The sequence below is a fragment of the Sander lucioperca genome, chromosome 7 (genome assembly GCF_008315115.2).
Source record: "Sander lucioperca isolate FBNREF2018 chromosome 7, SLUC_FBN_1.2, whole genome shotgun sequence".
Classification (NCBI taxonomy): domain Eukaryota; kingdom Metazoa; phylum Chordata; class Actinopteri; order Perciformes; family Percidae; genus Sander; species Sander lucioperca.
The window spans coordinates 41,687,944-41,703,110 of NC_050179.1; the positions used below are offsets into that span (position 1 = coordinate 41,687,944).

The 15,167-nt window shown below is 40.7% G+C and overlaps 1 protein-coding gene across 4 annotated transcripts in view; it reads right to left on the reverse strand.

Annotated features, from left to right (window-relative positions):
• Positions 1-15,156, reverse strand: part of mical2b (microtubule associated monooxygenase, calponin and LIM domain containing 2b) — a 117,556-nt gene extending 102,400 nt beyond the window's left edge. For 2 of the 4 annotated variants that reach the window (XM_036002758.1, XM_031297876.2), the window contains exon 1: positions 14,939-15,156. The gene's annotated coding sequence lies outside the window, so the exon portion shown is untranslated. The remainder of the gene's footprint in view (positions 1-14,938) is intronic. The other 2 variants (XM_036002760.1, XM_036002761.1) reach the window with 1 other exon arrangement.
• Positions 15,157-15,167: the final 11 nt, after the last annotated feature.

A 15,167-nucleotide genomic window follows, 5' to 3' on the forward strand; every position in this document is an offset into this window, starting at 1 on the left:
ATCCCCCTTACAGGGCCTGCAATAATGATGATGTTCATTATCCTCAGCAAAACATGAGCACATACACTATGTGGTGGAACACTTTAAAACATAAAGGAGAGGTCACATTCCAAATGTAAGGAATGTCTGCAGCTCGCACTGAAAATAAACTGCAGACGTCAATGTGTTCATGTGCTCATGTAGCCAGAGTGTCATGTCCTGGCTTCTGTATGAGGTGCCCAGGGACACACACGTAGCTTTGGCCATACATCCCGGAAAAGGACTATATTTCAAAACAACATTTACCCTGCAAAGTTCAAACAAAGTTGCATAATTTTTTTTCTCTACAACAAAAGCTATATTCCCCCACCAGCTCCACTGAATGTCTGATTATGATAGCGACAGAGAGTGCCCTTAGAGGGGTTCCGCTGAGCAGTCATGGGAGAAGCTCAAACACTGCGGCTGCAGGACTACAGACAAAATAGTCACATCACACACAAGCAGCAACTTGATGAGACACAAGATGCAGAAGAAACAACCCTAAAATACAGCAGATGTACACAGCAGATTACATACTTTGTTCCCCTGCTGCACTATTAGGAGAACATCATTCACGGTTCACCCAGAGTATGAGAAATGTCCTGACTCCTGGTTCCTTTGATGATCTTATCTTATTTGAAAGACCAAGGACTGGGGCGACCTCTAGCTCACCCAGTAAGAGTCCTCTGCAGCGGCCCGGGTTTGAGTCCAACCTGCAGCCCCTTGCTGCGTGTCATCCCCCATCTCTCTCCCACCTTTCCTGACTATCCACTGTCACTTTCAAATAAAAGGGAAAAGCCCCAAAAAAGAATCTTTTTAAAAAAAAAACAAGAAAAAAAAAAACAAGACCAAGGACATCTTTGAAGTTTTGAAGGTAAGAGCTGAAATACCTCAACTTTCAGTATGTCTCCCTGAATACTTCCCAGATTATTCATAATTTTTTATCTCATCCATATCCCTAAAGCACAGTTAACCATGTGACACAATAATCAGAAAACCAGTCAATTTAAGGAATCCGTTTTGAAAAAAACATCCTGATCTTAGCTCAGAGACCGACGGCCCTACTTGTGTCTGGCTCTGAGGTCCAGGACATGACATACTGCAAAAATACAGTAAAGTGTGCACTGATACACAGAACTAGAAAGCTATGGGAAAGATTGCGATCTTTGGAAGCTGTACTGTACATAACCACATCTGGTATCGTGCATTCTGGGAGTCTTGGTACAGGAAGTGGTTAACTTTAGCCTGTGAACCAGACGAATCTGCCGAGCTCATGTTTCATTTGCTTTGGCAGATGTCTGGCCCCCATCCCGTCTAGACAGATCTTCAGCTAAAGAGAACCTGTATGGGCCAATCACAACTGTTTATCTCATGTGGGGCGGGTTTAAGACGATGACTGACAGAGGAGCTTCATGTTTGAATGTAGTTAACAAGCGTAGTTGCGGAACTTAACTGGCGTTATCTGTACAGGGCAACTTACCAGTCTCACGAAACTCAGATCAAACTGTCAAACGAGGCAGTGCTGATCAAATATTCAATTAAGATTCGGTTACGGCATTGCTCGCCTAAAACGTTTTTGAGAAAGACATTTTAGTGTACCGTTATATGAGAAAGTTGGTGACCTGGCCACCATGCTATTTTTCCTACTTTGCCAATAAATGTCATTCTGATTCTGAGGCACATGTCTATGGTTAGTTCACGTCTCAAACAGCAGGACAGTCGAGTGTTTAATAATTATGTTATTACCTATACTTTAAACACAGGGTTGCACAATGAAATGCTGTTTCCAATCCGGACCCAGCTCATACTTCGTGAAATTTATTTTCTATTGATCACTAAATTGTCAGTGATGTTAAATATACAGTAGTGGTGCAACGGACCGCCCCTATGGTTCGGCACACATGTGAATTGTGGTTTTCTTACCAAGTTTAACCATCATAGTGTGAAATACAGTTTAATGCCGCTGTTTCCTGAATGGGGAACAGCAGAGATTCGGTATAGACGGAGCGGGACAACGTTGCTTCTGCACCTTGTTTAAATCGCAGTGAGTCAGGGCAATGCCGATAAAGCCGTCGCCAAGTGTGGTTACACTTTTCACAACTCCACGCAAACAATACAATATAATGTAATGGGGCTGTATAATGGCGGGAGGAAAGCGGCTGCAGTGTGGTTACATTTCCTCTGACAGACGTACATACATGCTACAGTAACAAAGACACAAAAGACAACAAATTAAAACAAAAATATAGCTAAGTTCATGAGAGCTACTGGACGCCGCATCTGCCAAAAATGCCAAGGTGAAAATACCCCAACAGTAGGGTATTCGCACATGTGCTCCTTAATAAATTTTACAATTCACACACATCTATTTTTAGTCGCAAATACGTGTGTGTGTGTGTGTGTGTGTGTGTGTGTGTGTGTGTGAAAGCTGAGTCAACAAGTTCCTGCCCAGACTAGATGCCAAGAGAGAGAGGGAAAACAGAGTGAGAAAGACATCCAAGAGAGAGACAGAATGTGTGTGAAGAGGGTTCTACAGACAGGGTGCAGAGAACACTGATGCAGATTCCTTAGTTATTATATATAGAATTTAAATCTGACTAGATAGTGCATACTTGGCCAGGATAAATGGTGCTTCTGAATGTGTTGCTGATTGGCTCCAAGATCAGTGATTTCTTTGAAAACAGGAAATGTGAACAGCTGGAATGTCACAGACCTCAAGTGTGGACCTGCTGCCTCCTACTTAGAAACACACCACAGAAAGGTCTGCTGCATCAGAGATCAAATGACAGACACTGCAGTGGACAAAAGGCCCATGAAATTCTGAGAAATCCTGACAATAGTTTTCACTAAGTAATGCAAAATGTGTCAAAATGATCAAACAATGATTGTTGTTTGGCTGACGTCTGCTTTAAATAAAGAAATCCTCATAGTCTGTAAGATTTAATATGAACAGAGAGCTGTCAAAGTTGACCATCTGTTTCCATAATGACACCAATCTTGACTTGTCGATATCAAGAAAAGCTCAAAACATGTAACAGTCATAAAGTAGTCAGACACAAAATAAATACAAAAAATACTGCAATGTGTGGATGCAAGGGCATACAGTACTGTAGGTTTGGTTTCAAAAGTCAGAGGTTCTTTAAACAATTGACATATTTATATAAATTCAAGTTGATAATGTATGTAACTAGTGCAGTGCCCATTCAAAACATGCCTGTTTGGAAAGGGCTAATTGCTTGGCCTCTTGTATTGCTGCTTGCAGCTTTCTCCAGAACCATTGTACTCCGAAATAACTTACAGAAGGCCCCCAAAGCACTTAATATGCAACTGTAGGCCTATACTACTGACTTACTGTGTACTTTTACGTATTGTATGCATTTAAAAAATACATTTACCTGACAGAACATCTATCCAGCATTATATTAGAGATGAAAATCTCCATATTTAAGTACAGTGATAACGCCTCTTTTTACTTTAACTAAACATTTGAAAGCAGAACTTGCAGTGTGCGATCACAGGCGGTTTTATATGGCATGAGTAAAGCGCCTTGTGAATGTACTTTTTTGTAATTTGTTTTTTTATATAACTCAACCTGTAACATGTTGCAGGTTCAATCAGTCGCGGTTCGGCTGCAGCTCATGTAGAGATTTCACGTGTCCGCTTTTTTCGTGTAGCAATCACACATCGTGGTAGTTTTAGGCAATGTGGCCCGGGAACTAGTCCTCCTCCCAACGAGATCCCACGAAATTAGCACAGAAAACCCCAATAAGGTCCTGCTGCGGCCTGTAGCCACTCACGCAACGCCCATGGTGGCCGTTCACGCCACACCCCTTGTTTTCTTCGCCTTCAAAATAAAAGCCTGTTTTCTAAAGTTCTTTACATACATTTTATTTCTAATTTTATTTTTATAAATAAAAGCCTGTTTTCTATAGTTCGGGGTGGAATTATAGAAAAATAAATACAAATTTCACCCTTTGCTTCTTTGTCACAACATTATCATTGATGTAGTAGCGGTGGTGTAGCAGAAAGAAGCGAGCTTGTGACCAGGAGGTCGCTGGTTCAATCCCCAGACCGACGGGATAAAATCTGGGTGGGGAAAGTGAAGAACAGCGCATGTCCCTCCCTCATTACCACCACTGAGGTGCCCTTGAGCAAGGCCCTTAACCCCAACCGCTCCAGTAGAGCTACTCAGTGGCCAGCAGATCAGACTCTGGTTGTACCGGGCAGCTTCCAGGTATGAATGTGTAACTGTGTGAATGTGACAGGTCGTCGTTGCAAATGAGAATTTGTTCTCAATCGACTTACCTGGATAAATAATGGTTAAATAAAATAAAATAAATAAAATAATTGATACATTTCACACTCACACACACAAATACAAATGTGATCATTGATTATGGTAGACCCCGATAGCTATCGCAGCCATGCATTTTCTGGGGAGTTGTTGTGGTTTTTGCCCTGAGCGGTGACCACCGTCATGTTAGAACCATCTATCATTTTTAGATTTTGAACAATAAATTAAACCTGAGAGTCTGGGAATACTACTCTTTAATGAGAACACAATGACACATTTTCAGTAGCAACACAGTAACAAAAAAGTTCAGTTGAATTATAAGCTGCTGAAAAGTAGGCAGAGAGCTTCACAAATCAAATGAAAACTTTAAATTACATTTGACAAAATACTGTACATGAAATTAGAGCATCCAGTTTACAGGCCAGATTTCTGAAAGCAGAACAGTGGAGATCTTCAGTGAGTCAAAAACAAGGCATATCTCCATGCAGTGATGATCTTTCAAATGTCCTTTGTTCAAACGAGCCTAAACAAGTTGAAACTTTGTCTTTTTTTGATGAAAAAGATGCTATCAGGTGGTCTGTCATGACTTTGTCCTGGGCTGATCACAATAGGGCACATTTTCAAGTAGAAGGCTCTCTCTGGGTTGAAGCATTAAAAAAGAAAAAGAGTAAATAAATGCAGCAAGTACATATTAAATTATTTTTTCACACCCCTTTATTACATTAAAAGAATAGTAATTGTATTATTTATTTGTTACATAAAACTAATTTTCCTTTTTCAGATGCTCAGAGCTATTTGTCAAAAGTTCAATTACAAAGTAAATGTCCTAGGGACCATTTAATTAGGGTGTACACATTAAAAGCAATCAGTTCTGTTTCTTCTGGTGTTTAAAATACATCTGACAATGCAATAATTATGTTGTGAAATGTCATGTAGCAATAATAAAGCCAGATATTCCAGACCGCATCTTGCCACATAAAATCCAGCAAATAATGACTATAAGATTTTTTTCTATAAAACACCAGAATAATATGAAGAGAACAGGAAGAAATGATATATGCAACACAATGTTAGTAAAAGCTTTAACTTTCAAATGTAGCCAATTCTCAATAACCCAAATTACATTAAAGTGACTATATGTAACTTTTTAGTTGTATATGTTTTCATTTAATAAAAAATATCATGCGAAGTACACACACAAACCCTCTGACAGGCTAAGCTAAAGTTAGCATACTTTTGCCGCGTTAAATTTTGCCTTTGAGCTGCAAAACCAACCCTATAAACTATAAACTATCATCAACCTGACATCAATAGCTGTAGATAGTAATATTAATTTTAAACAAGCGATAACGGGCTAAATAACTCTATTATCAGTAGCTTACCTGGTGCTTCCCAGTAGCCGTTGCCGCCATCGCTGGCAAGATGAGGCTGTACTTTATTGCATGAAAGTCGGAAATGTGCGTGGCGTGAGTGACGTAATTTCCTGTGGGCGTGGCTTGAGCGGCTACAGGCCGCAGCTGGACCTTCTCGAAAACCCCCCGCCCGTTGTCCAAAGTTGACTCTGAGTTTACTTTTGCAGAGCGATAGCAGAAGAAAAACACACCTGTAAATCTCAGCGTTAGAACGTTAGAGAGTACTCTCTCTTGGCCGAGACACACGCATCCGCAGCGTACGGTTCACTGTGGCGCTGTCTTGCGCAGACCACTCTCTTTCTCTTATAAAATGAGTCGGGAAGCAGACAGCAAAAGCTAACTTTACTTTTAATGATATTAAACAAAGAGACATGTTCTCCCATAGTCCTATAATGGTCATAAATCGATACTAGAGTAGCCTATTTCCTTGTTTACTGCTGCAATGAATGAAATGCAGAGGAGGAAGAAAGAGCATCTGTCTTCACAAAAATCATCTGTTGAGTGTTGGATGGTAATTTATTTGTGCTTTAGAACATAATCAATGTGAAACAATAGCAAAATAAGCTTTATTTCTCTCTGTCTACTGTACAATTCAAGTACAAAACATTTGGTCTCAACGGACTCAACTACTGCCAGAAAACTCTTTTTGTTAGTTATGTTGTAACCTTGGTTCTCTGAGTGAAAAGACTCTCTCCACCATATATATGGAATAAGTAAAAGTGTAACTGTTAGTTATACAGGAGAGCCAGTCATTTGAGTTTGTGGCAAAACCTGTCAGTGCTGGTTTTCATTCTGTGACTTTTGATTGAATAAAGGACTATTTCTTCATTGAAGTTTTCTGTAAAATAGTGTTAAAATCTTGTCTCGTCTCGATCTCGTGAGCCCAATCTCGTTTCTTGTCTCGTCTCGTGAGCTGGGTGTCTAGTCACACCCCTATGGACAGTAGTGGTAGGCGGATCGATCCAAATATCGATAATATCGATAGCAACGTTGGTATTGATATTGATCAATACCAGTGTAATGAGATCAATACTTTAGTTTTAGTTTCTCTCCAGTATGCATCGCTGCGGTTTCATCACAGAGGCGACCTGGCTGTCTGTGTCTTGGTAAGTGCTCCTGTCACAGCGCAGAGCAGGCACACTTGGCTCCTCCTCCCCTCTCTTGTGATTTGATGTTGTACCGTCACGTGACTCAGCGGCACCAGGCAAACAAGCATGTAAGGCCCAGCAACACACACACACACACACACACACACACACACACACACACACACACACACACACACACACACACACACACACACACACACACACACACACACACACACACACACACACACACACACGGAGCAGAAGAATGGCAGAGAGGAGGAGAGGAGCGCTGTGTAGCCATATTTTCAGGCCAAAAATGAAACAACGGCAAGCTGTATAATTTGTAAAAAGGCTGTAAAATACAGTGTTAACACAACAAATGTATACAAGCATATGGAAATTCTGTCCTGGGTTATTAATAATCCAAAGGAAAAATCACAAAACCACTTAAAAAGGTCATGAAAATGTATTCAGATTTAGCAATTTGATGATGCATCCACCTTAATTATTAAAAAACGATTGGCATTGTATCAGTATCGGCGATACTGGACCTATAATTACCTGGTATCGGATCGATACCAAATTTTGCAGTATTGCACACCACTAATAGACAGTAATGAGTTTTTTGCGGATGATCAGTTTTTGGCAAGACACCTGTAGCCAGTGAACCGCAATTAATGAGCCTTGTAGGGATTCAGCAACTCCCCGCCCCCGCTGCTCTACTGCGCATGTGTGGGGGGACACACAGAAATATCCCGATTTATAGATAGATAAACCGGCATCTAAGTGAAGAATAAGGTTTATAAACTTGGAAAGTTCAACTTTAAAACAGACCTCTGATCAAATGACCCTGACCTCAACCCTCTCTAAACACAAGGCTTTCAGGGTAATTTTCCCAGAAAAGCAATTTTCCTACTTCCTCCCATGACTCACTCAGCATCCTAAATTTGCACTCCATCCTTAGTTTTGATTAAAGTTTTAGTTTCCGAATCCACTAAACACAGACCCATATAGACCCTTTGCACGTGACGTCACGCTCTACTCGCACGAATTATGAACGCCATGACAGACGGCGGAAGAGCTATGCTGTAGACGAACGGCAAGTCAAATGCGTACGTGTCCGTGTTCGCTCATATAATAAAATGGTTATTTCTTGTTGTGCGGTGGGCTTCTGTAGGCTTTGTGTTATGTCTGGTTTGAGTCATTTTGTTAACAAGGGGAACACACAAATATCGAAGGTTCCTTCGATATTTAATGTATCACAAAACTGGCCCATATTAAATCACTCTTAACATAATGTTAGCGCGTTAGCCTGCCTAAACCGCTTCTATTTAGTTAGGTTAAGTTTAATTATCTAAAGTGATAACAACAACAGACCAAATCCGTTTGTCTTGGTATTTAAATGGTGCACAACTTCCCTTAAGTTTCACTTTATGTGGCTCTTTTGGGAGTTTGTCTTTGCTGCTGGCTGCAGACTTTGCATGGAGCTCAACAGGTGATTGCAAGCTAACGTTAGCTTCCAAGATAACTAGTGTATTTCAACAGCTGACTTTGGGTATAAATAACACAAGCCTGCTCAGAGGTTGCCTTTAATACGAAGAGAAATTCAAATGTTAGTACAAGTTATTCACATTTACAGTTTGATCGTGATCTGTCGTGTGAGTCAAAGCTGTGTTATACAGTAGTTGGCTTGGCTCAGAGGGAAGCTAACTGGCTCGTGTTATGAAACGCCATAATCCTCGATGTGTTTAAGCTTTGAGATCAGCACCAGTGTATGGGGATACCCCGTTTACCACATCGTGGTACAGATCGTGTGGACTGAAGTCGGGCAGACTCTGCGATTTATTGAGGTCCGTGAAAACGGAGGGAGGAAGAAGGTAAGGGTTGGTATCCAATCCTGCAATCTCCAACTTCTCCAAATACCGCTCTTTGTGAGCACCTACCCACTAACGGCACGACAACTTGTTGTTCAATAGAAGAAGCCATAAAGAAGAAGATAGTATTATTATTATTACAGTTTATTTAGTGTTATTTATTTTAAACTGATTGAAACTAATGAAACTTTCCGCTCGTCTACTACACTGTTTAGCTTGTGCTTCCGGTGATTCTGCCGTCCGTCATGGCATCGTCACGTGGTCACGTGTTTGCAAAGGGTCTATCGGTTACGGACCCATATTGGTTACAGACCCAGGAATAACGAAAAGCTGATATTGTTCGACTTTAAATCTTACACTTTAACTGACTTCTTCACTGCTGTCAGTGTGTACATACAAACTGACATTTAAACTGCTTACAGTGCACACACATGAATGGTCTTCAGCACTTCAACTGAAATTCCAACTACTTTTATCACTTAAAAAAATTTCTTTAAACACTTTTTCTTGGTACAATAAATAAGTTTGAAATAAATCAATATCTTGTGCCCAATGCTGCTGAAACTGTATCTACTGCAACAATATACCAAACCAACCTTTCCGGAGGGGAAACGTCTGGGTAAATATCTATAAACCACATCAGACTGGTCCACAGCAACACACCCATACTTAACCCACAGATAAGGGGTGCTAAGAAGGAGAAAACAACTAATCAGCTACATATTTGTTATTCCCTTGGTGGGATACCACAGCACAGTGGAATGGGTCATTAATGTAAAAGTACAGAATGGAGGCAGGAAATGCACAGAATGTGTGTGTATTTATAGGGAAGCTGTGAGCAGTATGTCAAAAGTGCATCAGTAAAACCGCACGATGTTCAGAGAATTGGGTTTTCTCAAAGCTGCTTGTTATGTTTATACTTAGTATAAGTTATGTTTATACTTAAGTGTTTCCCAACCCAAAGCGCTGTGTGAGAAACGCACTTTGTGTTTCCATGACCTTAAAATGAAAAATGTTGCATCTATCTACCTATACATTTTTTGCACTGTTTTCGTTCAGAAATGGGAAGATCATATAGTACGGTGGCCAACAGGGGCAAACGCACTGCAACTTAATGAAACACACGCAAATAGACAAATTACAAGCAAATTAAGAAAACATCTTCATTAATTTGACAACACAAGCAGCATTTAGCAAATGCGCTGCAAATACATGCAACACAACCAAATACACAAACGCGCTGCAAATACAGAAATGATGCAAAAAGAAAAGCACACACACACACACTCCGAAAACAGAAACTATGCAAAAAGAAAAATACACAATCAAAAAACCGAAAACAAATGCAACAAAATAAAAACATTGCATCCAGATTACACAACGGAAGTTCTCCAGGCCTCTAGGGGGAGTGCTAAGTGGAACAGCTTGATTTTCGACCCCACTGATTCCCATCTGAGCTCCGGCCCAACTTCAACCTGAGCAGAGTCTGATCAGTCAGAATAACTGAAATCACTTGTGTGGGTGTTCAGAAGCTTTAAGGCCATAGGAATAACCTATGAATTTTGAAAATGGGCGTATTTTCCTTTTAACCTACATTTTCTTTCCAGGACCCATTTCAGTCACCCTACAACTCAAATTCTGGTTCTCAACCCAACCTTTCAAAAATCCTCTAAAATAGTGGAGCTCAACTTGGCCTGTCTCATCTGACAGCAGGCAGCCAGTGACACTTGGCTCCCTGGTGTATTTTTGTCCTGCTGCTTCTCCCCCTTGGCTGACAACCCCTTATAAGTCAACCACTCATTCCAGGAAGGGACAGCTTGTGTAACGGCTTTTTTTTTCCTACCCCACAGGCATCACGGTACAGATAAGTAGGAAATGCCAACATGAAATGGTCAAAGATTAACATCTTGAGGGTTGGCTGCATAACAGTAGGAAGTGAAGATCAAAGCATAAATAGAAAAAACACACAAAAGAAATTCTATATACAATTGTTATAATATTCAGTTTAGTTACAATTTGTGAACACAAAAGGAGTCAAGACCCCATACAAAAATCAAGATGATTAGACAAACTGTGGCGCCACTCAAATAGGGGACAACGTTGATGAACACATAGACCGTCATTACTGTATGAAGAGCCAAACAAGCACTCAAATTAACTAACTGTCCATTGCTTTCAACCATTGCAGGTTTGCCTTTAGGCTTTGAGTTCCAATTAGCACCTGTGACCTCAGCATTTCATACATTACTCCATGGTTCAATCACATACCAATTTTTGTATGTAAACATAAGGGAATGGTCAACAGTCAGGTATTTCTTACCGTGATCCAGCAGCAGCATTTTCAAAGGTACTAATTTAATCGCAAAATCACAGATGTCTGAATGATTCGTTTGACCGTATCCGAATGTGAGGTAAAACAAGTACTTAAATCCAATATTTCTGCATACTGTGCCGCTCTGTTCTGCTCTTCTCCAGTGGTGTTAGTTAAAGGAAACTTGTAAACTTAGCTACTGGCTGAGACAAATAGCCCCTCCTCCCTCTACCAGCAGTACCTGCAGGCAGTGTAAATCACATCACATCAGCAGAGGGAGGAGGACAGAGGACAGGATGAATGACTGATACCGACTGATGTCTGTGTTCTTCATTCTTTCTAAACTTCACTTGGTATTTAAATGTTAGGAATATTTATTTTTTATTTAAATGTATTACTAGTGAGATATTATTGTGTATATAGTGACTTTGCTGTTGTAAACTTTACTGTTGCTGCTCTAGATATTTACCTGCTGCTGGATTACAGGTAAGAAAGACTGTTGGAAGGTTCGGACATTCAGCCCAAATACAGGAAGTTCTGTCTGGCTATAGTCGTGTTATAAGAGAAGTGTAGCTCCTTCAAGAAATAGCTCAGTGCTTAGTGTGTACGTGAGAGAGTTACGGTGAATGAGCTCAGAGCAGACAGCTGTCGGCTATCAGAGCAGAGAATAAATTAGCAGTTTACTTGTTAAGTGGTAGTAAATGTACAGTGTAGGCTTCAGTTTGTTAAAGTTCCCATGTCTTGCTTCTCAACAACGCAGAATGATACAACCTGCTAATGGAAAAGGGGTAAAAACTTAGGTTGGGCAAAGTTGCACATGGCAAATGTTTTAGTCAGCAGTAATGGTGTACGAACAGCAGCAACGAGGTAACGCAAGCCTTTTTTTTCTGCATTTAGGCCTACCCCTGTTTAAAACCATAATTTAACAAGGATTTGTCCAAGTCCTGGACCTCTGACCAATCAGCCCTTCGTGCTGACTAATCTGCTTCTAATCAACACTCACATTCAGCAACTACCTAAGCTACTTAGAACAATTGCTTTTCTTAACCCTTATTTATCTCAAATCCATAAACACATGTAAATGAATGGAGCCATACAAACTCACTCACTGAGTGTATGACCAGTGGAGGGGTCAGCCCTATGTTTCCACAGCCCAATGGTCCCACAGCCTTATGTTCCCACATTTCTAAGATTTTTCTTAAAATTAGGCCCTATGTTAGAGTTAGGGTTACATTCCATCTGTAGTCCATTGCTACTGGATAATAGGTTGGGTGTAATTGGCTACCAAATTGGGAGAAAGGGGGATAAAATCTGATACAAATTTATGAAAAAGGAAATGTGGGAACATAGGGCCTAATTTTGGAAAAAAAATCTTAGAAATGTGGGAATTGTGGGAACATAGGGCCTAATTTTCAGTGAAAAGAAAAATTCTTAGAAATGTGGGAACACAGGGCTGTGGGAACATAGGCACGCTCCCCCAGTGGATGCCCAGTTCTCTCTCCTAAAAGAAGTATTTTACTGCTGGAAAGAGGGTCTTCTTATAAAACTGGGCTGTCTATGCAGTAGAATGGCCCAAACATTTTTTAAATTGGTGCTACGTGACCAGAGAAAACAGAAAAGAAGCTGTGATATTCCTTTTTGCTAAAAAAAAGTAACCCTACAAAAACCACAATGCACTGCATCGCACCAGACCAATAAAGCTAAACGGTGTGGTTCCGGAAGTAAAAATCCCATTAATTTTCTCCATAACGATTTTGATTATTAGCCATTATGTCTAAACCATCCAAGGTAGACTGACCACGTGCTCCTAGGATGTGAATTCTGTATGAAATCAACCTTAAAAACATATTTTATTCGCAATCTTATGGAGAAATAGGCTACTACACTATCCACAATCCTAAGCGTAGCAGCGACATCTCTGATCATCTGATTTGTGGAACTCGCTGTTACCATGGAAATGTTGACCACACCCGCAAACCCGTGAACGCCTAGAGCGAGCTGCTACCAAGTCTATGATAGTTTATGTACACAGTCTTGGACATTTGCCTTTTTTGCCATTTTCAAAGTGTTATTTTGCACGGAATCAAATGTTTTCTGGTCATGATTCATCTCGGAGATGGTTGGCTTGGTTCCAGGTTTAAAACTCTTTATATACTGTAAGCATTCAATGAAACGTCAATGAAGATATTGAGTGGTATAAAAAAAAAAAAGTCACTTCCAGAACCACAGCCGTTAAAAAAGTGGTCACTGTTGAGCTCAATAAACGCTCCCAGTTGGTGGGTGAAGTAATGCTAGCACGTCAAGCTTGTCTGTATTGACACAGAATGGCATCAATACAGATGGTAACAAACAATCTTGTATTAGCCTACAGCTAAACGGTAAGCTGAAATGATTTGTTTCTGAAAACATTTTAGAAATAGGCGTTGCAGTAACAGAATCTTGGTTATTTGATCAGCGCTGCCTAGGTTTACAGTTTCATTTGAGTTTTTTCAGCCTCTGTTTTTGCAATGCAGATAGAGAATTGAGAGAGTCTATCTCTCTCTACTCTTTGTGTCGGTATGGAATTACTAGTCTACATCTACGATGCTCCACTTCCAGGATTGCTCCGTTGCCGCCGGAAATTCCGCCGGATTTCACTCTTTTCGGCCAGATGTCAGGTACCTTCCGCTTTCTTTGTGTTGGAATTTTAAACTCTGCTCTAAACTGCTCCTTAGATCTCTGCAGGGTAAATCCAGACAGCTAGCTAGACTATCTGTCCAATCTGAGTTTTCTGTTGCATGACTAAAACAACCTTTGAACGTGCACATGTTCCACCAAAACAAGTTCCTTCGCCAGGCTATTTTGCAGAAGCACCGTTAGCGCCGTCCATGACGATTGTGATTGGTTTAAAGAAATGCCAATAAACCACTAGCCAGACCCCCGTCCGTCAGCAGCGTTGTGGGGGTAGGTCTGGCAAAGCGAGACTATGGAAATACAGTCTGTAGTTCGAGCAACAGGCCCTAGGGCCAGCAGCATACCACCAAATGATGCGTTTTACGTCATTTGGTGGTTGTTCTGCTGGCCTGTGAGTAGGGAGATCTAGGCACTGATAAGATGGAAGGAAGTTTACCATAGTTCATTTACACATACTGCCAACATTATTATGATACAAAGTTGGTTGAATATCGACAAAGTATCCCTTTAAGACAAACCACAGTCAGCAGCCTGATGTAGGCCTCCTGAACTCTAGGTTTGGATGCAGATCTAGTTTTATGAAGACTAATCCATTACATTACTAAAGTGCAAATTAAGTGAAAGTTTATCCTACTACTGAAAACCAGTCCACAACAACTGCGGGTTCTAAAATGAGACGAGCCCTCTATCCTGATTGTAATTCAGGTCCCTGAAAAAATGAAGCCACCTCCTTTAATACCCTTCCAGTGGTATAGCACAGGTAAAAATCGAGCTAATTTGACGCTTCCTTTTAATCTGTGTATTATCTGACAGTCAAGTATGTAGGCCTAAGTCTTAAGTACGTCCACAATACACCTGGTAACTACTAATTATATTGATGGCAGTACTGCCATCAATGTAATTAACAGCAGTTTAAGTCTATGAAAATTATTTCATTTCATAGACTTAAACTGCTTTTGTAAACCAGTTGACCTGACGTTAATTATAATGTTAACCTTTGTTTGGAGCCTGCAGTCACCTGCGTTGTACCTTGATCATCTATAAAATTACAACCAACCAGGGATAAATAATTCAGCAGCAGCAAAGTCTCATAACAGTTAACGCTAACCTCAAACAAGCATTACACTGACTGCACAAAATCATTTACCGGCAGTGTGGGCTTGTGATATATGAACCATTTCCAAATAACATTCCTGATTTAGGTTTCAGTCTGTAACGTTACTCATGCTCAGACGAAAGCGCGAGCGCGGCTCTCAGCTACTTACACCGGAGAGTCCATGAAAAATACGCAGCAGTCCCGCTGGCGTCCTCCCGGTTTTATTCACAAAATGACGACAATGGAAGTCACAAACTATCCTCACAGGTTGATTAACACAACCGTAAAGTCGGCGCTGTGATTCTCCTCAGCTACCTGTTCCTCACTCACATGATAAGTGCGCTGCCCCCCCGTGTTGTAGACTAGCGTCAAATCCGACGAACGTTACAGGACAGAGA